The following is a 27,616-nucleotide window of genomic DNA, read 5'->3' as shown; positions in this document are numbered from 1 at the left end:
CTTCAGCTTGCCAAGCTTTAGTCCATCTCAGAACTTTTATACTTGCAAAAAGTATTTTTAAAGTGCTGCAAAGTAGGAATTAAACAAAAAAGAAGAAGAAGAAGAAAGCGGTAGTAGCTTATTTACCACTATATTCCAAGGCCCTGGAATAATTCTTGGCACACAGTAGGTGCCTAATAAATATTTGATGAACAAGTAAATGAATGAATAAGTGACTGTGTCTTTCTGGCCCCCACTCTGGCAATGATAATTGAATAAATGCATTTCATAAATGTTTCATTCCAAGGACAGCAGGCAAGACTGGCTGCCTTCTTTCTCAAGGGGCCCAACTTAATTTCTACTGGCCCATCTGAAGTTGTTCAATTTGCCACTCCCGTTATTCTATGTCTGGTCATTCAACCTGTGTGACCCAAAAATGGTCTATCCTGGGAGAGTCTGGGGGCTTGTCACCTGCAGGAAGAGGCTGGGGTCTGGATTCAACTTGGTGCTGGCTGCCAGGTCTGGGGCCAGAGCCACAGGGGAGGGATCTGCAAGGTCAACAGGGTGGACCTCAATGCGTCCCCGAGAACACGCCTCCTTTCCCTCCACCCGGAGCCTCGGCAGTGTGGACAGGGGCCCCACTGGGAACTCATGTCCGGTCTGATGGCCCCTGTCAGGTGGTGGTCAGGGATGATGCACTTACAAAGAAGTCTTTCCGCTGCTTGCTAGGAACTGGGACCTTTTCTGAAACCAAAAGTGAATGTGCCACACATCAAGAGGAACAGTGCCAGGGTCGCCTCCTTGGAGGGGATTTATAATGGAACTGCATTTTCCACCAATTTACCAACAACTTTTGGGATCCCTGCTTATAACTCAGCCGGCTCTGCTTCACTGGGCACGTGAGGGTTTCTCAAAGGCGCCCCCATGGCGCATTTGTTAACGGGTTTGGCCTTGGAATAAAAGGGTTTTGTGTGTTGGCGGCAGTATGTGCCAGGAATAAAGTGTTTCTCTCTTTCCCTAGAGGCTAACTTTTCTCTCTCTCACCCCTTCCCTCTCTCCATTTTCCTCTCTTGTTTTGAGCTTTGGTCTGGAGAAACTAGAAGAAAAATCTATCTGCAAATGCTCATGCAATCAAATCCATTTCGTTTGAAGATTCAGGCTGCTAGGATATGAGAGAAAACAATTGCTTTCCTGAACTAAATTTTAAGTCTCTATGAGGTCTGTTATTAAATTATGACAAAAATATATATACAGTTTTTCCACGTTGGGTTTTTGTGAGTGTGTTTAACTCTATGTTTTGTGATGATTTTATTCTTTTGAGAGCCATGTTTTCACTCACATCTTTAAGCAGATCCCCTAAGAAATTCTCTCCTCTTTTGAGACACGAATAAGCTTTGTGCCATTGTCTATACTGGATATTAGGCAAAGCTGGTAAAATTGGACTCTTCCAGTCAGCCGATCTGAGAGGAGGTGGATTCTGCTCCCATCTCCTCCAAAATCTTTTAGCATTCCCTCACCTTCAACACAGGGCATGTCAGATTGGCTTTAAAACCACTGCTAGGCAATTATTAGCAGATTCAATTCTTCCAAGAGGGCACTGGGCAAACCCCTTCTCTTCCCCCATTCACCCCGACAGGTCTAACTGAGTCCCAAATGCAGAGGGCAAGAAGAGCCGCCTTGTACTTCCTAGCACTCCACATTCTCACAACCACCACCATCTACCCTTCTCCCCTCTCCTCACACTTTTTCTCTTCTATTCAATCAGCACAATCAAGACTGCTTTGAAGTTAGTGAAGTGTGTCTTATATGCAGGATAATGTATGCATCATCCAATTAGCCAGTACGCCTAGCACACAAGAAGGGCTCCACTGAATTCTTCTCTTTTTCCAAAAGTCAGTCAGTACTTTCCTGCTGCCAAGCCAAATTCCCGCATTCCCCCAACCTTGACATTCCATTTGGGCATTTCATTTCCCAGGCCTCTCCTGTTCTTGAGACCAGTGAGGGAAAATATCTGGCTGGAGAACATCTGAGCCTTCCTACTGCTCCTGAACAGACTTCAGTAATTCATCCCTGCACTTCTTCCTGCTGGGTTCTGTTATGGATTCATAGTTTTTCTTACATGGCTCTCTAGAATGCCACCTTCAACAGCTTGGAATTTGCATTTGAGAGGAAACCTTTGCCATTCTACCTCAAGATTTCCACACTATGCATCTGGTTCAATATGCTAACAATGTACAGACAACTTTCTCCCTCTACTTTGGAAGGGCCAGTGGGTTGCAGAGAAAAAGAGATCGATCCTCCTGTGCACATCAGCCACTGTTGTTATCAATGAGCTCTTCCACTGGACTCAATTTCCAGTCCATCTTTGGGCTGTTGGAATTGTATGAGCCACAGAGCTAAGATCAGGCTGTGGATCTTGTGGGAAAAGCCGCCAGGTGTGCTTCAGAATTAGTCCTTTGAATTAGAGGAGAATAGAAAGAGCATTCTCGGTGTCTTGGACTAGCTCAGCAGTTTAGGGCATAATATAGGACTTTGGAAACAAGACCTAGCCGAAGATTTTATCTTCTGGAGGATCTTCAGAGCATGCTTGCCCCATGAACCTGTGGCTTATTGACAGCGAGGAATTTCAGACATACAAGTATGTAACAGTAAGTGACACTCAGATGAGACTGTGTGCCAGGCATTGTTCTAACCTGCTTTACAGCTATTAACTCATTTCATCTTCACAACAACCTGATAAGCTGGGTGCTCTATTATTCCCACAAATAAGGACACTAGGCACAGGGAGATTCAGTGACTGGCCTGAGTCAACCAGAAGGTAAGTGGTGGAGCAGAAATTCCAGCCCACAAAGCCTGACTTTTAGCTGGTGCTCTGAGCCACAGTATTTCAACAACCACTACTGCCCCCAATTTATCCAGGTGGATATTCACACTCAGGTCAGTTTTCACATCACTGAGCCTAGACCTTCCCTGCCCCTTGACATTCTGTGGTGCCTCCAGAACTATAGGAGAGCTTTGCTGAATGGAGAACATGGTGGGGTGGGGGGGGGGTGGGGACCCAGTTGATGGCACAAAGGATGGACTCTTATCTAATCAGGAAGATGCTTATCACTTTCGCCTGGAGGTGCTTGAAGGGAAAGATCAGGAGGACTGACCTCAGTTGTCAGTGATAATTGAGAGCAGTGAGAAGGCTCTTGGGCCAGAGGAAATCAAAGACCTGGGCAAGGAGAGCAGAAGTCTCGCATTTAGTCCAGAGCTTCTCAACCCTCAGTGTACATCAGAATCATCCAGAGGGGTTGTTTAACCTTAGAATCCTGGGCCCCACCCCCAGAGTTTCTTATTCAGCCTATCTAGGGTAGGCCCTAAGATTTGCATTTTCCCAAGTTCCCAGGTGATATTGATGTTCCTTGTCTGAGTCTGCAGGTTGAGAACCGTGGTTTTAGGCTAGTTCCCACTGTCTGTTTTGGTGGAAGCTGTGATGAGAGCCGCAGATAACCACAGAGACTAGATCTGACGCTCACCCTACCACGCGCTTTTTCCCAAGTATACTGTACAATTCCTTTAGGAGAGAAAATTTGTCAGCCAGCATTTTCCATGAAACTTAAAAGCTTTTGAGTGTTAGCCCTCAGAGGTTGTTCCTCAGGGGCATTCATCTCTCCTGCAGTGGAATAAGAGGTCATCGGTTTACGTTTTACATGAAGGATGTAGGTTAAACCTCCTGAAGAGAAGGCTGAATTTTGCGTTGTCGGAGATGACTTAGGTATAATTCTCTTGGGGAGAGAGAGTGACAAGATCCCTGCTTCAGGCCTCTCCATCCCCAAAGTCTGGGATTATATGTCACTTGTTTATTTTTCAGAACAGTTCCAGATGGTACTGTTCCCACTCCGGGAACCTGAAATTGTGTCTTTCAGAGCTTAAATTCTATTGTCTTACAGTTATTGATTTACTCATCAGTTTCCTCTGTGAGATCCTTGACTTCTTAAGAGCGTGCTATCATTCAACTTATTCAATGAAAAAGTCTCATTCGACTTTTTATGCTCAGTGTATGTTTGTTGAGTGAATAGGTGATAGTATGAATGAGCACATGAATGTACTCAGTGACTCAGCAACATCCCATGCGATCCTCACATAGGAATGAAATGATGTAACATATTTCTCGCTCTTGGGCCTTGCAGTAATTATATTACTTTACACTCCTTTTAAACACTATCGGTTTCTTTAGAAGTGGTGTATTTTGTTTTCTTTATACCACACTTATGAGAATGGGCAGGTGAGAAGGATCTTCTCCATTCTATAGCTGAGGAAACAGGGGTGAGGGAACATGTTTCAGTGATGTCAGGGGAGCCACGACTAGAAACCTTGTCTACTTAGGACATATGATTTTCACATGGGGCCATGGGGCTGTTCAGTTCAATTTCAATTCACTGTAAATATCATGTGACCTGATGGCATTGAGCTATAGTAGGCCAAATCCAAAAATAAATAAAGCAACACCCTCAAACTCCAGGAGGCCACAGTTAACTGTGAGACAAGGCTGTCTAGGCTAGTCTGGTGGGCTGTATGTCCCAAGGGAAGCAGGAGCTTGGACAGGAGAGATGAGTGGTGCCTCCACTATCCCAAGAGAGAGTAGGGGCATTTTGCTATTAGTTTGGATGTTTAGTCCCAGCCTTCAGAAGTCTGGAGTCCAAACACCGCCTGTGATGGAGAGTATAACCCAGATACCTAACCATCCAGCATTCTGCCTGTGAATACCTTGAAAAAAATGATGATTATGTCCTGAAGTCATCTCTAATTGACCCATCAGAAAAGACTGCCTTTACATGATGGAACTGATTGTACCACAGCCCTGATGGAGAAATCCAGAGGAAGAAGATTTCTACTTAGATTTCTACTAATTGAGGCTAATAGAAGATTTAGGTGGGAAGAAAGTACAGTGTATTTGTCATCACATCTCTTTATACAGCTCTTGGGTCTGATCTGTAGGTTGGAATCTTTGGAGAGGGCCTACCTAGGGGGTTTGGGGCACTCTTCACTCACGCACCAGAAAAGGCAACTAAAGAGTTTACCTGGATCTGTGTCCACCAACAACGAATGGATAAACAAGATGGGGTGTGTGGTGGTCAGGTTCATGTGTCAACTTGGCCAGGTGATGGTGCCTGGTTGTCTGGTCAAGCAAGCACTGGCTTATCTGTAGCTCTGAGGACATTTCATGGACTTAAATTGTGAGCACATTGGTTGCATCCATGACTGATTACATCTGCAGTTGGCTAAGGGAAGTACCTTCTGCAATGAGTGACACTTAATCTAATCACTCGAAGACCTATTTTTTGTTTTGTATGCTGTGTGGTGGGGGTCACATTTCATTATTTTTCCATGTGACTATCTTGTTATTGCAGCACCATTTGTTAAATTTTTTTCTTTGTTTGTTTTTTGGGAAGTGCTTGGGCCAGGAATCGAGCCAAGGTCTCCTACATGATAGGCGAGAATTCTGCCACTGAACTACCCTTGCACCCCAACCCCCTACTTGAAGGCATTTAAGGAGAATTCAGAAGAGAGAATCTCTCCTTTGCTTCAGCCAGCCAGCTTCTTCTGGGGAGTTCACTGAGGACCTTCATTGGAGTTGCCAGCTCACGGACTGCCCTACCGATTTTGGACTCTTTTTGTGTCCCCACGGTTATGTGAGACACTTTTATAAATCTCTTATTTACAGATATCTCCTGTTGGTTCCATTTTTCTAGAGAACCCTGACTAATACAGGGTACATTCACAGGATGGAATATTATTTGGGCACAAGAAAGAATGAAGTTATGAGAAATGCTGCAACATGGAAGAACTTTGAAAATATCATGGTCAGGGAAGTAAGCAAGACATATAAGGACAAATAATGGATGATGTAATTTATAAGACATTACTAGAAATAGTAAATTCTCAGAGATGGAAGATAGATTTGAGGTTACCAGGGGATAGAGAGTAGGGGGTAAGGAGGAATGAATGTTTGGAAAAAAAAAATCAAATCAAATCAAAGTAACATTAGCAGCAGTAATAAAATAATAAATGTATCTTTAAAAAAAAATGAAAAACCTTGCTTAGTATGGCCCGAGGGCCGGCTCTATTGGGCCACGTGCAGTGCTGTGTGTACCCCTGTGCGTGTGATGCCATTTCATCCTCCCTTCCTTCCATTAGTGGAAGACCTATGAGAGAAGTCCTGACTTGATCCCTGTTTCACAGAAGAGAAAACTGAGGCTGGGAGAGATGAAATAACTTGTGCAAGATCACACAGCTAAGTGGCAGGAGAAGTTGGTAAAATTCCGGCTCATGAGCATGGGCCCCAAGAACTCTGAGAATCCATTTCTTGCCAACCCTTTCAGACTCTGCATTGCTCTGTCTACTGATTTTCTCCAGCCTCCAGCGAAGGAGGCTAACTAAAAATAATGCAATTCATTAAAAATAATAATTAAAAAAATTAAACTATTTATTTTAAAGGACAGAAATCTGTTTTAAGGTTGTTGCAATTTATTTTTTGGCATTAAAATATTCTTACGTGTGTGTGTGTGTGTGTGTGTGTGTGTGTGTGTGTGTGCAGTGATGGACTAGAAGATACTGTTGCTCCCAGGTGTCTGCTGTTTGTTTTTCTCCCCAAATCCCAAAGTCTATACTTCACAGCTGATTAGGGTACCTTCTTCCTTTCTCTTTTGGGAAGAGGGCCAAGAAAATTATACACTCATTTGTATGTACGCATACACACTAGAAAGATTTATGTGTATGTATCTATAGATAAATGTGCATAGATAAATTATACAGCAGCCGTTCTGGCCTCCTCTTATGGATTCTGCTTCAGCTTTGTTGAGAGATAATCTACTTAAAATTGCAGTAGTAATTACTGTTTATCTTGCAACCACTGTGAACTACTGAATCTGGGGCCCAATGGCCTGAGGTTTGCAGATGATATTTGAGCTGTATTTTAGCAGAACTGACTCAGTCACTTTCTGCTTCCAATACTGTGCATTTTGTTTCCTGGGGCCTCGGCTGAGGTTGAGCTCAAGGCATAATCCAAACGAATCCCCATTCAGCTTCTGACCAATCAGGGTGTAATCATAAAGCTAGAAAATAAAATCTCTAAATATTTCAACTGGAGAAAAACAAATAGGAAAATGCAAATTATGCTCAACAAAACCTGAGCAAGAATGTTTTACTGGTTTAATACAAATAAACAAAAACTAGCAAATCCTTTCCATAAAATGTCATGACAGGCAAAGTTTAATATGAAGAAAAATCAAGGATGCCTTTTATCAAGTTAAGTAGATGTTAGTTTATAGATGTAAACATGTCTATGTGACATCAAATTAATGGTTGGAACTGAAAAAAGCAAATGAAGAACAGTTGCGTTTTCGTGACATCAAACTATTGTTTGGCGTTCTACTTAGCTTGTTCCCAGTGTGGTGAGAATGCAGTCAAAGTGTAAGGTATAGACATTGTCAAGAAATTATTTTCTAATCTGTTGCTAGCAATGCAAGGGTTTGATAGGGAGATGGAGAGAGAGAGGGTCTGAGAGCATGGCAACAAGAAATCTTACCTGGCGGTCAGAGTTCTACACCTACAAAGAGAAATAACTATTTTATTTTGCCTGAGATTAACCTCACTCTCATTCTCTGACTAGAACAATATAGTTTGTTGTTGGAAGAGGTTGGTATATGCCATTGAGTGGCATGGGTTTGAAATCTAAATATCCATTAGTAAGGAACTAGTGAAAGAAATTAGGGTGCATTGGTTCAAGGGAATTCTACATAGAATTCGTATCCGTACAGTTTGTATGGATTTGGAAAACAGTACTGGAATATTATTAAATGAAAACGATACATACCAGTATGGGGGTGTGTGTGTGTGTGTGTATAATGAACCTTTTTGTATATTTTTTAACAGGATAAGCATATATTTGCATGTAAATAGATAGCTGCTTTCTGGAAGGACATAAATACATAGTTGACAGTAGATAATTGTCCTTGAGGACAGATTCTGAAGTCCTGAGAATGAAGAGAAGAAATTCTGTGTGCACATGTATTATTTTATAATAAAACTTTGGGAAGAAATAAAGACCTGCAATTGAGCCCCATTTCCGAGACCAGCTCTGTGACATTGCAAGTCACCTAAATTTTATGAGCTTTCTTTCCTCATTTCTCATGGTGTTTAGGAGGAACAAATGGTGTGATCAATTTAAAAGTTCTCTGCAAAGTCTAAATGGGAATCCAGGTGTGTTATCTCTCCGTGTTTTGCTTTGTTTTTTAATGTAGCCCATGTGCTCTCCATCTGAGTGTGATCGAGCCGAGTGGCAGCGCTGACAATTGTAGTTAAAGTTTTCTCCAATCTGTTCACAGAGGGCCAGCATTTTCAGACTCTACTTTCCCCTCCTGCCTTTGAAAAACACCTGGACCCTGCAGTGCTCTCCTCCCCTTGCCGGCAGCACGTCGGGGTGTGTTTCCAGTGCAGTGGAGATAGCTGAATTATCCTTTCGGACAGGGAAGAAGACTGCAGCAGCTCTGCTGGCAGAGGAATGGGACAGCTGTTTTCTGAGGCTCGTGACCATGAAACCGCCATTGGCAAACATACCTGCCTCGCCAGGAAGGGAAACCCAGCTATTCGAATGCTTTATGAGGCCCCAACTTCAGGTCACACTGTTTATTTGGGCTCTTAGTTTAATGTTGATCCCTAGTATCTAAATAATATGATTCATTGCCCCACCTGACATGCAGCCGTGCTTTATCTTCCAAGGGCGTCAGGAAGCTCCCTCCAAGTGGTTCTTGGCTTTAGTACAGGTTCTCTGCAATCTGGGGCTCGAGCACAGAAGCAGCAGAGATTCAGGGAGGCACAATCACACACACATCCCAGTCACACTCGCACACACGAACTCACACATGCACTCAGGCACGCACCACTCATCCACTCATCAGTGATGTGCATGTTTAAGTACACACACAGATCACACACAGCTCACACACACAACATGCCACACTCACACACACAGCAGCCATGATTATATAAAAACAGAATAGCCTTCAGCTTTGGTAAATGGGGTGGCAAGTGGAGAGGTTTATCTCTTGATATCTACAAGAGGGCAACCGTGAATAATAATAACCGTATCTTAGACAATGGTATTTAAATACACACGCCAATTCACTCAAATGAAAATTCTTCAATCAGTTGCTTCTCCTTTTGGCGTTTTTATTCTAATGTTTGGGTTTTGTGGTTTACGTATGCCTTGTCTGTTAGGATTACTTTTCTCAGTGCCTCCCCGCCCACAGACAACCACACCTCTGTCTGCAGGATAGAGATGTAGGAAAACGGTCCTGTTTGCGAGGTCCAGCCAAGCAGGCGCTTCCCAGGAGAATGTTCTGGAACTCAGCCGGGTGAGCCTGGGTGGTGCTCAGTTGAGGTGCTTAACCAAGCAGGAAGGTAGGAAAGCAGATTCTAAATCTGTGATTCCTGGAGGGGAATGGGCCTCACCATAGCCCATTGCTGCTCTCCTTTATAGTCTGCAGCCTCCTCAGAGTTGCTTGCGGCTGGGGACCAAATGTCCCCAGCACGGGTTTGACTTTAGTGAGTCATGGGTTTGCTCTCAAGGCCTAATGTTTTTTAATTTTGTTTATTTATTTATGCATGGGCAGGCACCAAGCATCGAACCCGGGTCTCCGGCACGTGCTTTAGAACTGTAAGTGGAATCCTGTCCGTTCTCTGCTGCAAACCCACCAGTGGCTTGTCTCACCTCAGGACAGGCCTGAGAGGTTACCTTGCCTGCAATGACTACTTGCTCTCTGCCCCCACCAATCCATCTCCTTTCCCACCCTTTCTGCCCTTTAGCTACTCTGCCTTGTCATGCTGGCTTCTTGCCTTCTTCCGAACACCAACCAGATTTTCAGTTCAGGGCCTTTGCTCTTGCTGATTCCTTTACTTGGTACTCTTGTCCCTAAATATTCTCACTTCCATCAAGTCTGCTAAGTGACTTAATATAGAGACATTTTCTCTCCACCTTACCCCACCCCTGCCACTCCTACTTTGTATTTCTTCATAAAAGAAATCCATACATGACAAGTTATACATATTTCTATTTGTATGTTTATTGGCTGATTCCTCCTTCTAGAATATAAATGGAGGTAGGAAGGGGAATGAAGTAAGGAGGGAGATGTGGGAGGGAGGGAGGGGAGGAAGGAAGGAAAGACAAAAAAAGGGAAGGAAAATAGGAGAAATAAATCACCACTCTCCTTATACCAAAACCCAAGGAAACCAGATTATGGGACTTTCTATTAGAGCAGTGTTTTCTAAGCTGTTTTGACCATGGCCATCAATAGGAAATACATTTTACATTATCACAGTCTAAATATACATGGTTACTGCATGTTATGTGCTCTATTTTCTATTCTGTTCTATTCTGTTTTAACCTTTATATTTTTATTTCATTTAAAAATACATTAAACTGAATTTAACTACCTATTAAGGTTATGAACCATGGTTTGAAAAACTTTTTACTAGAGAAGATTTGAAAATCTCAAAGGGGGATAAATATTAAAATGTAAGTACAGTGGGTCAGTCATGTACACTATAGTGTGAATTAATTACATCAGATTACTTTCTAAAAGGCTGATGAAGAATTTTGGAGTTTTGACTAGAGTTAGGGAAGAAGGAGCAATTCTCTAGCATAGCTTCTTTTAGAAAAGAGGGGCATGGGTTGGATGCTGGTGATGCAGTGTTTTTAAATGATGACACTAGGAAAGGTACAGGAGAAGCCAGGAAAGTGTCATCGGAGCAGTCTGGGAAAGTTGGTTGGGGCCAAGCTCTTTGCCAATGTTGCCCACATTTCAAGAGGGGCAAACCAGGTTTCAAATGCTGTCTGGCTGTGCTCTGCTCCCCTGAGGACTTTTCACATCCTGTCCTTCGGGTGTTTCACAATTGAAGTGCTCTTCCATTGTCCACATCAGTGCCTTTATCCAGGAGACGTAATAGGTTCTAGATTTTTTTCAGCCCAGTGTTCCCTGTCAAAATTGAGTGATGACTGAGTGCTGGTGACTCAGGTCACCTCAGAAGCAGGCTTGAGGCCTTTCAGTTGGTGCCACACAATGATTATCACCCGACATGGGGCCCTTATGTGCTGGGCACTGTCCGAAGTACTTTACACTCACCCTATGAGACACTGCCATTAGTACCTCCATTTACAGATCCGAGGGATGATTATATAACTCGCCCAAGTTTACCAAGCCACCGAGTAGTACAGCAGGGTGCAACCCGGGCAATCTGGCTCCAGAGCTCTTGTTCTTGGCCATTACTTGTCCTTGAGAGAGATGATAACTGGCAGTACTGTGAAATTGGTGCCAACATGTTGCTCCATGGGAGGAAAAGGGGAGAATTTCAGGACCAGAGAACTCCCCTCTTATGAATCCCTTTATCCCACTCTGTCTGAATTCAAGTTTTGATAGAAGTACAATTAGTCAAGGACCGAAAGATTAATTGTCCGACTTGTACATTGTAAACTGGCTGCAGACTTATCTTATTTTGTCTGCTTAGTGTTTAAAAAAACATGGACTGGGCCCCGGTGGCTCAGTGTCAGAGTTCTTGCCTGCCGTGCCGGAGACCCAGGTTCATTTCCTGGTGCCTGCCCATGTAAAACAACAACAAGAAAAACAAACATGGACTTAAGTGCCTTTTGCTACCCATGTGCTCTTAGTTCACCACAGTCCCCACCGCTTCCCTTTGTGTCCCCACCCTGCTCATTTGTTACCTGCCTGGTTCCTGAAAGCTGTGTGTGTGGGGGGAGGGGGTAATATCCCTGGTATAGTCCATACCTTAAAAACAGATCGAGTGCCACCCAACTTTACAACCCAGATGTCTTAAATCTGCATAGCCACCATCCACTCATACCAGCACTCTAAGGACTCACAGAAGGTAAATTGGATATGGACTAGCTCACATTGTTATCAGAGTGTTTCACATCTGACTGAACTTTGAAATATGTTTCCCATTTGTCCAGGGAGAGTCCATTGGGAGCACCAGTTCTTGAGGACCAGTCTGGTACCTGAGTACCTAAAGTTGGCATAGTAATATGTGATTGAGTGTGTGAGGGTGCTTGTTGAGGAAGGAAGCCCAGGGGATCCATCACCAGCATGAAGCATTGGGTCAGAAAGGCGAGCGATTGCAAGGAGGTGGGCACTAAGGCCAAGTACAGAGAGGGCTCCAGGAACTGGCCAGGAATTGGAAGCAGAAGGAGAGTGAGTGGCTGGAAGATTCAGTGAGGGCATTGTGATGTAAGACCTGTGTTGGTGAGTTTCTGGACAGTTTTGAAGTACAGGCATTTAGATACCTAGAGGATATTTGGCTTCAATTGCTCATTAATACTTAAATATTTAATGAGGCCCTATGAAGGACCTGAATTAGTTGTAACTGAATGAACTTTTACTGTTGAAAAACCTCAGCCTCTAATGAACTCTATGCTAAAGAAGGTGAAGAAGAAATGTCCAATCTCCCTATCACCTTTAATATCTGGTCAGGCTACTACAGGGGCCAACAGGGCTTGTTCTCACTTTTTCTTTTTAAATAATCAGCACAATGCCAAAGTATTGTATATGCCAAAACACATACGCTTCATGCCAGTGCAAGTCATGGATAGAGATGGGGGAATATTTTCCCCTAGAAATATTTCAGAATGAGGAATTGAAAAGTACAGACTCCGGAGTCCAACAAACAGTTTGAATTTCGGATTTGATTCTTTCTACCAGTGTGTGTATGGGTAAATTACTTAAAGCCTCTGAGCTTCAGTTTCCTTATTTGTAAAATAGCATGAATTATACCTTTTGCATAGGGTTGTTATCATGAAATATTAAATGAAGTAGCATATAAATTAATTGGCATGTGCCTAACACATTATACATTCAACAATTGTAATTTTTTAAATCATTAGTTTCTAAAAATACTTGGAAGAAGCCTGGATGGTGGTGCTCTGTGACCTTCCAGTATAATATTTGGTGACGATCTTTGCAAGAGAACAGCAAACAAGAGGGGAGAACAGGACTTGCTTTCTCTACTCAAACAGGATGCGTTCAACCATTAAGCCACAAGGACTAGTGGGCAGTAAAGTCTACAAAACACGGTCCTTGGTTCAGACAGCAATGCCTTCATCTTTTACCTGTTAATAATGTGACACTGAATGTAGTATCTCAGAACTGCCATTCCCTCATCTGTAATGTGGGGTTAATAATTTCTCAGATTTGGGTTAACAAATGAGATACTATATGAAATTTGTCCTGGCACTTAGTCTGCATTTAATACGTTTTATGTCACCATTGAAAATCGTGTTAACCAGGCCTCCTTACTGATTGTAAAGAATAGAAGATTTTGCCCTCATTTAAAAAAAATGTGCCAGTTTACACATTTACAGCTATGCCAGTTTACAGCTCCTGCCAGTCTGTACAAAGGAGCCTATATCACCATGACCTCACGGTGGTAGGGACTTTCTGGATGGCAAGATTATTTTGCCTGTGACAATTCTGCATGTGATGACAGAAAACATCTTGAACAGATAATAGTACATCTCTACTGCAACCCCCCACCTTTTCAAGGCTGAATGAAACCTAGAGGAAGTGTGCTGGAACTGCAGATTTCATGCCAGGTTGACTGGACCAGGAGACTGGAAACATGCTCTTTATTATAACAAAGAGTGAACCCAGAGCTCTTCTCCGGTTATCTTAATTGAGAGACCATTGGCAATCTAGATTGTCACTATCTGCAAAATGGGACATTAATGGCTCTCCCTTGGAGGCATTTTTTAATGGTGGGTTGATACATCTAGGTCTTTGCAGAGCTACACACACTACAGCAAACCACTAGCCAATTGTTACTATGGGGAGTACTTTCTTGTGGGAGTAGGGGCTGAAATGGCTGGTGGGGCCATCTTTGAGGAATTAATAGTAGCAGCATGAATTAGATGTAGCTGAAGTAGGAGTGAATTATGGTGGGCCATGATAGACTATCAGAGAGTATAACCCTCCAGAGCAGCCCTTACATTCCCCCAATTAGAGGACAGCAAGTCCCAGCTTCATTTAAAACAGTGGTTCTCAAACTTTAGTAGGAATTTCAACTGGGACTTGTTGAAACATTGTTTGGTCCCATCTCCAGAGTTTCTGATTCAGTAAGTCTAAGAGTTGGGCCTGAGGATTTGCATTTCTAAAAAAATTCTGTTGATCTGGGGACTATACTTTGAGAACCACTGTATATATTTGATGCCCTTGCAGTAGTTTTACTTTTATTAAAGCTGCTGATTTGTGCTTTTATTTAGTGTGAGGCCATTGATATTTGCAGATCAGCAGCCTTAAGCTTCACCAAAGGACAGTCTTTTAATTATTTTTCCAGGACATGGTGTCATGTCTTTGGAAAATGTATATACATTGAGTCTATCTCTCCTTAATCCATTATCTCCATGTGGTACACATGTGTAGTCAAATGTGTATTGCATGGGCATGCCTAACATTGCAGAAATGAGTATTTTCTAGCCAGTGTTAGAAACAGCCCTTGCCTTTCAAAAGCAGAGCTATCAAAGTTAACGATTTACAATGAAAAGTGAAATTTTAGCTCCATTTTAGACAAATGGAGGTTCTCATCTTTCCAGGAGCTTGGGGAATGCCTGTGATAATAGCATGTTTGAATGGCCAGGGAAAGAAAAGGGGGCATTTCACTATTTCAGAGGGGACCTCATCCCACAGCCATGGATCTGTCATCAGTGAGCGGACAGCTGTGTTTTGTTCTGCCCCATTCCAGGGAAATAGCTCCAATCTAAACACCCAAGCAGGCCAGAAAGAAAGATTGTTTGATCACCTGGAAGCCCTGTCCTGCCACTGCAGCTGTCTGTGCGACTTGTCACAGTTGGTTTGCCAAGGACCAGGGCCAGATGTCTGCCCTGGGAGAACGCATTCCCAAACAGACACCTGGGCCTCCGGACAACCAATAGGATCCAACCAGCAGAACTGTAGGGCCTAAGTTAGCCAGCGAGTTCCGAGTTCTGATGAGAAGGGCTCACTCTCCTTACGGAGGATTCCCTTGCAACAGGAAGGGGACTTGGGAAGGGAAGAGGTGCAGACCTCCAATTTGTTAACCATCGTCAGCTGTGTCTTACAGGCATGGAGCATTTTGATGCTATTCAACAGGAACCCAAATGTATCTGAGACATTTCCTTCCAGAGTTTACTTTCTAAATTTTTTTTTAATCCCATTTTGAAGAGATGGAAACAAATGTCCTCATTCAATACAGATTTATTTTAAGAGCAGTGGAGGATTAATTTGTGATGAGATCATTCTATGTGAAACAGAATTCTGAAAAAGAGTGTCAGGGTCTAAGGCAGCTATTATTAAATTATTTGCTTAAATCACAGAAGGATGGACAAGAGGAAGGAGATGGGGGAAGAGGGTTGGAAGAAAAAGGGAGAAACAGGATGTCGGTTGAGCTTTTTAAGAACTGGTTGAAAATAACTAATGAGTTTGGAACTATTTATTTCCAAAACTCTCCTCCAGAGTGTGCACGTGCGAGAAATTTCCCACTGATTATACATTCTGAGTGGGTCATACGTTTGCACTTAAAAACAACAACCAATTATTTTTGATGAGATGGTATTCAGAATGGAAGCATCACATGCAAAACCAAAGTCCATTCAAAAATGTCCCTTTACAGCCTCTGAGAGCCCGCATACTGAATGTTCTAAGATAACAGAGAGGTGATTAAAGCTTGTGGGGAAAGACTGAGTCTATCATCGGAATAAACCATGCTGATTTTTTCTAAGTGAATAAGAGGCTTCTCCGAGCCTTCAAGAGCCAGCCTGCATTAGCTACCCATGATTTATACTGCACTGTAGCTCTGTTCTGTTGGCTCCCCCCAAGTTATTAAAGCTGTTCGTTTCTCCTTAGCACCCCATAATGCATAAGGTTTCCATGGTAAAAGAGAAAATAGCCGTTTTCCTATCTATGCCTCTAGCTCAGGGTTCAATTTCTACATCCATCAGAATAATACACATAGCTCAGAGAAACAGAGGTATAAGAATTTACATTCTGCTTGACCAAAGGCTTGGCCTATGAATAATTTGCAATGTAGGATTTAAAATTTTTTTTATTTATCTTCATCCCTTTCTATTTTCTCTTGCAGAGAGGTAGGGGATAGAATGGGGTTTAAAAATTCATATCCAAGAAGAAGTTGCAAGCTGGGTTATCCCAGCATGGCAGTAACTCATGGGTGAGCAAACACTTCCCAGGGGGAAGCCAGGAGACGTGGCCTCTTGAGTTTCAGTGGCAAATCTGTGGCTTGTCCCCATATCTTTTGACTGATGTACTGGCAGTAGGCTAACTGGTTTGTCTAGTTTCTCTGCAGCACCACGGCTAGATAAAAAGGAAAGAAAACAATTTCATCTCTATTTTCTGTGCTGATGTGTGAGAAAGCCAGAAATCTTACAGTGTTCTGTAGCCATTCTATTTGATGAGATTTTTAGGGATTATGTCTGCAGGGTGAAACCATATTGGAAGAGAAAAAAATTACATGTATGATATACACAGGGGCATTTGCATGCAATGGGAAAGGGGTTAAACTGGGCCTGGGTGTAGAGCAGGTGAATACAGAGGACTTCCTTATCCAGGAACAGAGAAATTTTGTCAAGATATTGATGCACTATCCCTCTGATGAGGGAGGGGGTGTTTATTTCCATGCGTGAGATGAGGCATTAATTTTATCACTTGTTTCCCTTCCACTCAAGTGGTTTTACTTCCTATTGCTGTCAGGACCGTGTGCATTCCTGCATCCAGACCCTTTACTCTAGCCAAGTATACCCACTTAGGTGCCTTCATATGCAGAAGTAAGCTGGCCAAACCCTGATCTGGCTTCCAAGCCTATTGAGGAAGGACCAAGGCTGGGTCAAAATCTTGCCAGAGAATCATTCCTCTTTGTGAGGTACAGTTCTCATGCCCATTTTGTCCTGTCTCTATGCGTCCACTATGCCTTTCAAGTTCCTCATTGCTTGATTCTCGCTTGGTGTTTACCTTCCTTTCTATTATCGTTGCAAACAGATCAAGAGAACACACATAGTACATCAGCATATAGACTTCCAGCCAGTTGCCTGAGTTCAAATCTAAGCTCTGCCCACTCATAAACCATGCAATTCTGAACAAATTAGTCAACTTTTGGGTACCTCAGCTGCCTCAGCTCTAAAACAGATCACAGAAAGTCTCGATTCTTGAGATTGTGGTGAAGATTGAAATGAATTGTCACATTTAAAGTGCTGAGAAAGGTCTTTGCAAGCTCTAAGTGCTATATAGACATTTATGATTGTTTTAGTTACTGTTATTATTTGACCTTATCTCATTTAATTGTTTATGCTGCTGCTTGCTCTGCTTCGGATGCACGTGATTCTTTGAGATTATCTGTTGGGTTGCCTCTGTATTACAGCATAGTCTGTGGTTCTCCAGAGTTTAGTTTCTCACTTTGCTACAGTGTCCAGAAAGAAAACAGATTTTACTGAGGACACTGGAGAAACCACGCTTTTCCCAATTGTCCTTAAAGTTCTCATGATTTGAAGTTATGCCTCAGGCTGGGTTCTCTAGAAGTAGATACTGAGATGGAGTTTAGTGAGTAGGATATTGATTAGGGATAAACCCCTGTGGAGGGGCAGATGTAAAGGGGAAGGAGACACGTTGAACTGTGACGTAGACACTACAGAGCCTCTGCTAATCTTACAGGGTGCAGTGCCCCAGGGAAGTGACCCCAGTCAACTGGGAATTACCTGGCCTTTATGTTCCCACATGAGTTAGTCATTGAATGTGGACTACTTAGAGGTGGGGCAGCTCTCTGCAGCTGAGGCAGATCTTGGAGGAGCTGGCAGCTGGAGGTTCCCTCCTGTAGAGGGGTCTGGGCAGTGCCTCCCAGATAAAAATATTTGGCCTTCTCAGGAAGACTCAACATGACGTCTCTTTATAAAGATTTCATGTTTTGGGCCAAATGCCTTTTACAGGGATGGGTGGGGGAAGAAAAGGAGATTGCCCTAAGGGTGAGGGATAATGCTGAAGGAAGGAAGGGTGGCCAGGCAGATGGAAACAAAAGAATGGAACAGAGGTTTACATTACTATAGGAAGTGGGGCTCAGCAGGAAGTGGAGAGAGCCAAGCAGGATTTCTTTTGGGAGGGGGGCATGAGGCAATAGTGGGGGGGTGTTAGGGGATTTGTGTAGAAACAGACTACTTTCACTTAGACTTCTTGTTTCTTAAGGCTTGGGGAAGTTGCTAATCGAAACTGTGGTAGGTTTAGGGCGACCAGCCCTTTTGATTTCCCCTGACTGAAGAGTTTCTAAGACGTTTGACTTGCAGTGTTGAAGCTGGGTTATCCCAGGTAGGTTACTATAAAGCTTATTCCACACCACCTCCTGGGGACACAATCAAAACCGTGGAATAGACTGGTAGAGGGTTTAGAAACCATAAGCAGATGTTTTTCATTCCAGAGTAGAATGACAGGGAAATTATAGATGGTTTCTATGGTGCTTTTCATGTATTTGACAGCTAATAAATATAACAAAAGAAAAGTGAACAAGTGGGCAATGAATTAAAAAAGAAAATTGTTTATAATGAACTGCTAAGGACAGGGAAGGAATCATAAAATAGAAAAGAAATCTAGGGAACAAACCAGAGCCAAATGGCTTAATGCCCCCAAACACTTCCAGGTCTGTAGATGTTAGTGCAGGTCCTGAACCAGTGTCTTCAGTCCCCGTAGGGACGCATCTGGACCGTGCTTACTAGACCAGCCCCAAGTGCTTTCTTTCTACCCTCAACCGACCTCATTAATTCTGGAACATCCTGTCTTGTCCTTCCTTCCCTCTCAGGGCAGAGGTGATGCAAGTTTCAGCAATTCCTGGAATCAAAGTTAGTGAGAACCCCCACCCCCACCCAAACCGACTGGGGCATATCTCCCACCACCCCCTTCTAGGGGTAATTGAGTCTCTTCTAGGTACTGGGTCGGTGATTGTTCTAGTTTGCTAGCTGCCGGAATGCAACACACCAGAAACAGATTTGCTTTTAATAAAAGGGGATTTATTTTGTTGGTTCTTCAGAGGAAAGGCAGCTAACTTTCCACTGAGGTTCTTTCTTACGTGGAAGGCACAGGATGATCTCTGCTGGTCTTCTCTCCAGGCCCCTGGGTTCCAACAACTTTCCCCGGGGTGACTTCTTTTCGCATCTCCAAAAGCCTGGGCTGAGCTGCAAGTGCTGAGATGAGGAATGCTGAGCTGCTTAGCAGTGCTACGTTGCAATCTCTCATTTAAGCACCAGCCAATTAAGTCAAACATCACTCATTGCAGCAGACACGCCTCCTAGCTGACTGCAGATGTAATTGGCACCAGATGAGGTTCACGTACCGTTGGCTTATGTCCGCAGCAACAAGACTAGGTATGCTCACCTGGCCAAGTTGACAGCTGAATCTAACTAACACAGTGATGATCTGGAAGTTTGGTGGGAGGGGTGGAGAGTGAATTTCTATGTGTTGCTTTACCAAACCAAATCCAAGACCCAAATCCTACTTTGGTGGAAACTAGGCTTATCTCTGAGCTGAAATGAGAGCACTCTTCTTTGAAAATATGGAATGTTTTACAGGAAAGACTCTGGCAAGCTGCTATGATTCACTAACTTGGTGATCTTTGGACTTTCTGACTTACATAAATCACAGTTCATAATCAGCTAACAATTACATTACCATCGATGAACTGGGTTCCCCACTAATAACTAAATTCTTTTGTCCAGGAGGCAGTTAGCTGCCATCTGTTAGCTGGGTGTCGTAACTTTTCTAGTTCTAATGTACAGTATCAGCTACCACTTTATACTCTTAAACTAATGGCCCCTATATTTTGACTTTGTCTTTATCAAAACTAAGGTGGAAATACCTTTTCCAGTGTCCTATTCTATTGTAACTCCCAATCAGTAGATGCCCATGTAATATTCTACAATTGTGCATAGCTGTTCTGGTTCCAAAATATGCATACAGCCTGACACACAGCAGATATTCAATGAGGATTTGTTGCACAAAATGTAAATAGCTCTACGTTTGTTGAATGACTCAGTGACTGAGTAATTTCAATAATAAATTAAAAATGAATAAGATTAGAAACTTAATGGCTTAGTGTAGCCATCGAGTTCAAATGCCATTTGTTAGACAGTAAGGTATTGATTTCCCTGGAATCCCAATATGTTTTTCACCATTATGAAGTAATGGCGATGGAATCTCGGAGGAGCAGGCAGGTGTGATAATCTGCATGGACTTGGACAAGAGGTAGTTGAAGAAAAAAAAAAGGAATAAGGAGAATACGAAGAAAGGCAGCTTTCTTTATCTAAGGCCCTGATGCTTTGCCTCTATGCCGTCCCTATCACCTCATTCAAGTCCTCTGGCTGACATCCCATATTGAGTCCAGTCTCCCTTTTTGCCCTGCTTTAAAACCTCCTGTGATTTTCATTCTCCTTCTCTAATCAACTTAAACTTCTGTTTGGCCAACATCTTGTATATTCCTCACACTAGGCTGACGCAAGGCAACCACCAGAGTACAGAAGATGGTGGGACGGTAAGAGGAGCTACAGAAAACGATGTGAGCATTCAAGGCCAGATCCTGTGTAACTGAAAGCTAAGTTAGGAGATTCGGAGATTGTCGGTCAAAAGACTTCAGAGGGGAGTCGTTGAGACGGGAAGCAGACAGGGAAAGAATACGGAGTTTAATTCCCCCCATCCAGCCCTGCCTCTAAATGGATGTCCTTTCTCTGCTTTTCCTCCGGGATGGCTGGGGCTCTTGCAGGATGGCTGTGGGACCTCACCAGAGGCTGCCACCCTCTGAATGGTTTTATATAATCAAATTCTGCCTAAGGTTTCATTTCATAAATGTCCTTTTGCTAAATTTACACTTGAAAGCCTCTGTACCGTACTAATTACACTCTTCTTATAAAACAGGAAGTTTATCATTTTTATGTCTTTTTAGAAGGTAGGGCCCATATCATTAAGTGGTTTCTCCTCTCACCACAGCTTCTAGTGATCTTACCCAATAGAAATCATATTATAATAAACAGTCAAAATACTAAATAATAACTAATAAATCAAACGGCTCTTCTCCTTTGCTCAGAGGAAGGCTACACTTTAAAATAATTTTCTAACCAGCAGATTTTAAGGCTTTAACAATAGAGTATTGTACCTGGAAAAGGTTCAATTTGTTTTAAAGCAATTCCTCTGGATCCATTTAAGGTATAACATTTAAAATAGCAGGGATAAGAATGGTGATATAGTAAAGGGGGCCCTAATAGCCAGGAATTGGGTCCCTTAGGCTTTCCTGAGCTCCCAAGGGAATTCCAGATAATTCTAATACTTTTTCCTGGACAAAAATCCACTTCTCCAAACCACAGGGAGCATTGCCTGAAAATGTGGGGAAAAGACAGGCACTTCCTTTCCAGGGAGAAAGGCTAAGTACAAGATCCTGGATACTTGAATAGTTAACAGTTCTCCCTGCTTTGTCCTGCAGGGTCCAGAGAGCAATCCCTGCTCTCCTGGATGTGGGACAGTTTGCTGGGGGCAAAGCTCAGCCTCGCCATCCTGGGAACAGCGTCCCTGCACTTCCCAGGTGTTCTCCGGACCTCCTCACCCCCAGTTCTGTTGCCTTTACGGGGCTGTTTGTTTGGGGACAGTCTGAATCCCAGGACTGCCTTCTACCCCTGACCATTTAGAAAAGTGCCCCAGAAGTATTTGCATCCCAAATATGTTTCTGGAGCTTCAATTATTAGGCAATCAGGGTTGAACAGGGTGGGAGGCAGAAGAAAAGGCAGGTCCCTCCTCCAGCCCACTCCTTCAACAGACCTTTGACCCCCCTTCCCTACCACCATCCCCACTTTTGTCTTCTCAACTTAAGAAGCTTTGCCAGCATGAAAGGAGTGATGCTGGGGTCCTGCCCAGAGCTCGCTGGCAACCCAGGGCTCTGCTGGCCATTTGGCTGATTGCCCTGCAGCAGGTCGAGGGGGTGGGGGTGGGGGCTCAGCCTGGCTGTCTGACTGAGGAGCCCTGGGGGCGGGGAGGGGAAAGGTGGAGCCCGCCCTCCCTTCTCCTTGGGGCATCATGGTGCCTTTATCAGCCAGAGTTCCTCTTTCCATCAGGGCTGTTGTCTGGGCTATTATAGGGGGCTAATGGTGGGGGGGGCTCTTAGGTGCGAGGGACAGGGTTGTGATTTGGAAACCATGGGAAGCCACCTGTCAATGCTATTATTCAGTGTGGGCTTTATCCAAGGCGCTAATCACACGATAAGCCCGGGCTCAAACACCCAGGGCGAGCCAGTGGCTCCGCCTCTGTCCCTTTTCCTTTCCTTACTGCGATCACCGATTTTAATTACTTCTCAGGATCTGGTGAAAATCGAAGGAAGGGTCTTTTTTTATTGCGACAATTACTGGCCACAAAATTAGTTGCTTTCTCAGTTTACAGACAGCCATATATCCCTCACAGGCCCCCCTCCAGGTCTGGTTTCAGGCCAGCTCTGTTCTCAGGTTAAAAGGAATGCAACTTGCATTTTGTAGCTTAATGAATTTACATAAATCCTTGATGTAGCATTGTTGGCGCGCCCCCCCCCCCCCCTTGCCAAACTGGACTTTACTGCTGTGCACTCGATTCGTGCAAAATCAAAGTCAGGGGAAGATTACAGCTCCTGTCCCTCCTTCCTCCTTCCCTTTTCCCACCTCCTCTTTCCCAGCCCTTTTTATTTGGGGCAAGCAAAGTAGTTAAAAATGTCAAAATCACAGTATGCACTGTCAACAACTCAATGAGAAGGCTGAAATGAAATCCTCAGGGGTGACACTTTATACCTACATAGGACCTTTCATCAAGAGCCCTGCTGTCTTAGGCACGTTAACCCTTGTCACGCCTCCCTGGGCCGGGGCCAGGTACTGGTGGAGGAAACAAGTGGGTGGAGGGCGGGGGGGAGGGGGGGGTAGGGGGTGGTGGGAGATGATGGCCGACACCCCATTTCCATGGCAGGTCCCAGGGAGATTTTCAAAGTAGGCTACGTTTTACATCTCTATCCTTCGTATCCTTTCCCAGCAGACATCTACCCTGGCAGACCCTCTCTAAAGGGCCCTGATGTCACAGTAGTGCCAACAATCCAATAGACTACTCATGTGTGTAAGGCACCAGCCTGCAGCTCTCCTCCCCCAGGGAGGGAGGAAAAAAAAAAAAACATTTGTAAGTGTGAAATGTGATATATTATACAAAGCATCAGCATAGTCTTTATGGGAGAAATCTGAAGTTTGTGGGACGCCGTTCCCTTTGCTTTATGGCTTAGGCTTGTTTGTGTTTGATTTATGCATGGAGTCCACTGTAACTGCTTCAGCGATTAAAGCCTACAGATATCTTCATGTGGCCACGTGCTGGGAACAACGACGGACCCACCTGTTTTGTCTTTTCCAGGCTGCATTTTCTGTAATGGCGTTGTGTCGAATATAATGCGTTATACGGAATGGTTCCCACAACTTTGCTAATCGAGGGCAGTTTACTCTCTCAGGGAACCTGGACAACACCAGGTGATATTTATCAAGGTCTGATTGAAGACGAGAGGGTCGTAGGTCGACTTCCCTTGCTCTGACCTGGGTTTCTAAAAGTATGGTCTGAGCACCATCTGCACAAGAACCATCTGGGGCAGAGAATCATGCGGATTCTCAGGGTCCCTAGAGACTCAGGCTCTCAAAGCCATCAATTTGTTTGGTGAAGGCTGAGGTGTTCCCTTAGGTTACCCTTCTAAAATCTCCTCTGCTTCTTATTTTTTTTTTTTGGCATGGGCAGACTCTGGTAATCAAACCCAGGTCTCAGGCTCGGCAGGTGAGAGCCACTGAACCACTGTTGCACCACCCCTCCTCTTTTTGATTGCAATTGCCTGACAGATTTGCTCTCACAGAGCAGACTGGCTGGCCACAGGCAGTTCCTTAAGCCCTGGAAAACCGTTAGCCCCAGGAGAAGAAATAGGTAATGGAGCAAAGGAATCTGAGAGAGTGATCCCTCTCAGTGGAAAGGGAAACAGGCGACAACCAACTTTTTTTTCTTTTGCATGGGCAGGCACCAGGAATCAGACCTGGGTGTCCGGCACATCAGGCGAGCACTCTGCCACTGAGCCACCATGGCCCACCCTTTTACTTATTTATTTATTTATTTATTTATTTATTTATTGTGACAACCAACTTTAAATGCCTGCTCCCCAGTTTCCCCAACTTCCTGCCTGGGATTTTGCCCACCTCCTAGGGCATGATTTCCTCCACAGTGAGGTTATGGGACTGAGCCCTGGAAGTCCAAGTCCCATGGTCATTTGCACCAGTCTTTGAGGCTTATGACATATCTCCTCTTGGAAGAGTAGAAGGCCTGGGTTACCTAAAGGAGCTGAAGTCCACCCGCGTGAGAGGTTGAAGGCTGAAGGTCCATTGATTGTCCACTGCCATCTATGTATGTATGGCTGGATCAGAACTGATGATGGCCGCATGATTCAAATTCCAATTTTTCCATTCTTCATATTGGTTTAATGAGTCTCTTTGCGATATTTCTAATCCTCAGCGTAGTATAGGCCTCCTCAGGAGATAGGAGCATCAGGAGACCTGAGTTCAAATGCTGACTTTGCCACTACATAGTTGATTGATCTTAGTCAAATTGCTTAAGTAACCTAGCTCCCTGGGCCTCAGTTTCCTCCAGTGTAATAGAGGAATGAGTGAAAATGAGAATATGTATGTGACTCATTGGGTTATGCTGAGGGCAAATGTGATGATGCATTTAAAGCAAATGGCACATAAAAATGCTTAATAAAGGGCAGCTGTTATACTTCTTTATGCGGTGTTGGGGGAGACAGATGGAAAATCAGACCCCGCAGGTGGAGAAACTGTACCTGTGATGAGAGCCTTGCCAGGTCCCTAGATTCATGATCAGTGTGCTCTAAGGGAACTTCTTGTCTGTTTTTCACACCATGCAGACCTGATCACCATGTCTGACTTAGGAATTTTCCAGTTTAAGACAGAAAAACACTTAAAGCATAAGGCTGTAAAAAGTGAACAGGTAAATAGACCTGCTATAATGCTGCCTGGCAATCCTTGATTGGTGAGGACAGGGCTCATGGGGAGAAAGGAAATTACCTGAATGCAGGATCAGAATGAGCCAAAAGGGAGGGTGAGCCCAGCATCTCCACAGGTGGCAGTAATTTCCACAGCAGCATCTGATTACCTGGTGGAGGTGGAGGCCAGCCTTTCTCCAACCCACCCTCACCTTTACCCCTTTTTGTTTTAATACTAAGTTGAGTCAAATTACATACTTGTATTTAACACTCACTTGTAAAAATATGACCCAGATCACACCCAAGGGGCTCAAATGTGCATTCAAACAGAATCCAGCCTCAGGTTCCTATGATATGTGGGTCATAAAAAATAAAACCTACCGAAAATATGAGTTGTGCTTTCTTCTTCTTGAGACTATTACAGACATAGATATCTTCTCAGTGCAAAGTAAGACAAGACTCTGCTCAGTTTTCTCTAGAGAAATGGAAATAGTGCTATAAAAAACCTGTCTTACCTTGGTGGAAATTTTCAGTCATTCTTAACCTTTAGATATAAACATAAGATATAATACATGGTTTGTGCCTGGGGATTTCCATGATAGAAGCCTGATCTGTAGTGTGAAGGGTAGACTGACCTGAGTTTGATGCCTTCACCCCAAAGCCCTAAGTCCCTCCTCGATAAAACTCCAAAGACTTACTACGGATTAGACTTTACCAACCTCCCCCTGGAGAGCTCCTTAATGTTAGACCAGCCATGACAAAGAGCTGATCAAACCTGTGCCCTTACAAGTTTTCTGACTTTCCCTCCAGTGCTTGCTAGCAACCAGCAAACTGAACCAAAGCAGATTCATTCTTGTCTTACTTTAAAATTCTATTGCACAAAGGAGAGGTCAGCACTTTATGTTCAGAGCACTTGACTTTAATCATCCCATAGGTGGACAGAAACTAAGAGGTGTTCAAATCTGTTCTTCAATGTAGTGAGAGGTGTGGGGGTGGAGATGGGCGTGTCAGACATTTGATCAGGAATGGAAAGCCAGTGCCCCGTTCTCCCTCTTCTTTGCCTCGTGCATTTCCATATCCTGCTGTATCTTGGTAGGCACTCTGTGAACACTCATTCAATCCATAGATATTAATTGAGCACCTACTATGGGCCAGGCATTTGTTGAAGGAATAGTAAGACTTCTCCTTGTGATTTGGTTTGAAAAGTGTACAGTTGTATATTTTCTTATTTTTTAAATAACAAAAATATTTCCATGTTTGTTGAAAAAAAAAGTGAAATACAGAAGCATACGAAAGTGAAAGTCCCTCTACCTTACTCTCCAAGGATAATCACTGTTAATAATTTGTATAATTCCTCTCATCGTATGCTATATTCTGTATTGCAATTTGCTTTATTGGCTCAACAAGCAACCATGGGCTTCCTTCTGTGACGGGATACAGACAATGTTACCTCAATATTTTCAACTCCTTCTAAGATTTCTGCAGTAAACATCTGTTAAAATTTGCGTAATTTTTCTTTTCTCATATTGATGAATGTTTAGCTTTACCATATTGGATTACAAATATTGCAATAAAAAACATTCTGGTGCATATATCTTTGCATTCTCTTGTGAGCTTTTTGTGTGTGTGTGGTATTGCTATACAAAAATGGAATTGCTGGGTCTACTTAACAAAATCGTTAGGTGCTTCTAATTTGCCTCCCAGAAACATTGTGTTGACTTATGACCCATCATAAGTCAAGATACACACTGTTATTAAGTGATTTCTCCATGAAAGTCATATGTTTGGGGTTCTTGGAAGTCTACCCAAATTACCAATCTCTCCTCCCTGGGGAAACAATTTTCAGACATGCGCTGAGCACCCACTGTGGGTAAGTGGTGCAATGTGAGGTCATTGTTTTCCGAGGGTGGGGAGAATGATTTATCCAAATATACACCGGATTCCATGGGATCTGCTAACAGATCCACCCTCAAGGTCCCCCTCCCCCACCAGCCACTTCTGCTTAAGATTTACTATGACCTGGCGATTTGGGTAGAAACAAATAAACAACACTTGCAACACAATAGTTGCCCTCAAAGACCTTTCAAATTGAGTTGAGGAGGCAGAACACAGATGGCTAAAAAACAGACTAAAAATATGTCAGTATATAAAAAGCAGCAAAATAAATATAAATAGAACGCACCGTTACAGCAGTTCAGAGGAAGGAAGGAAAACTGAGCTAGAGCGTTCAAGCTTCGCAGCCGACACTGGCATTGGATTTGTGAACTTTCTCTAGGCAGAGGCTGAAGGTGGGTGGGAAGACATTCCAGGTTTAGGTATGACAGAAGAGCAGAAGGAGAGAGATCCCGTGAGAGAGTGGGAAAATGGGAAAAGAGCCCATTTTATTTTGAAAGTTGGAAGTGGGTGGGGCTTACAGTGCTCCTTGAGATGATTAGAGGATACTTGGCAGAGGTTCTTAGTGTATTCTTTTCTTGGTGTGGGTGCAGTATAGGTAGGTCATTCCAATCTTAAGCATCTGAAGAAAGCTGAAGGCACCCTTCTAAGCACT

At 43.5% G+C, this 27,616-nt stretch overlaps 1 protein-coding gene across 2 annotated transcripts in view; it reads left to right on the top strand.

Moving 5' to 3' along the window:
* NCKAP5 (NCK associated protein 5) overlaps positions 1–27,616 on the top strand; it is a 1,072,936-nt gene that overhangs the window by 57,826 nt on the left and 987,494 nt on the right. The window lies entirely within an intron of this gene.

Source organism: Tamandua tetradactyla, chromosome 3 (assembly GCF_023851605.1).
Source record: "Tamandua tetradactyla isolate mTamTet1 chromosome 3, mTamTet1.pri, whole genome shotgun sequence".
NCBI classification, from domain to species: domain Eukaryota; kingdom Metazoa; phylum Chordata; class Mammalia; order Pilosa; family Myrmecophagidae; genus Tamandua; species Tamandua tetradactyla.
This window is presented reverse-complemented; position numbering and strand designations above follow the sequence as displayed.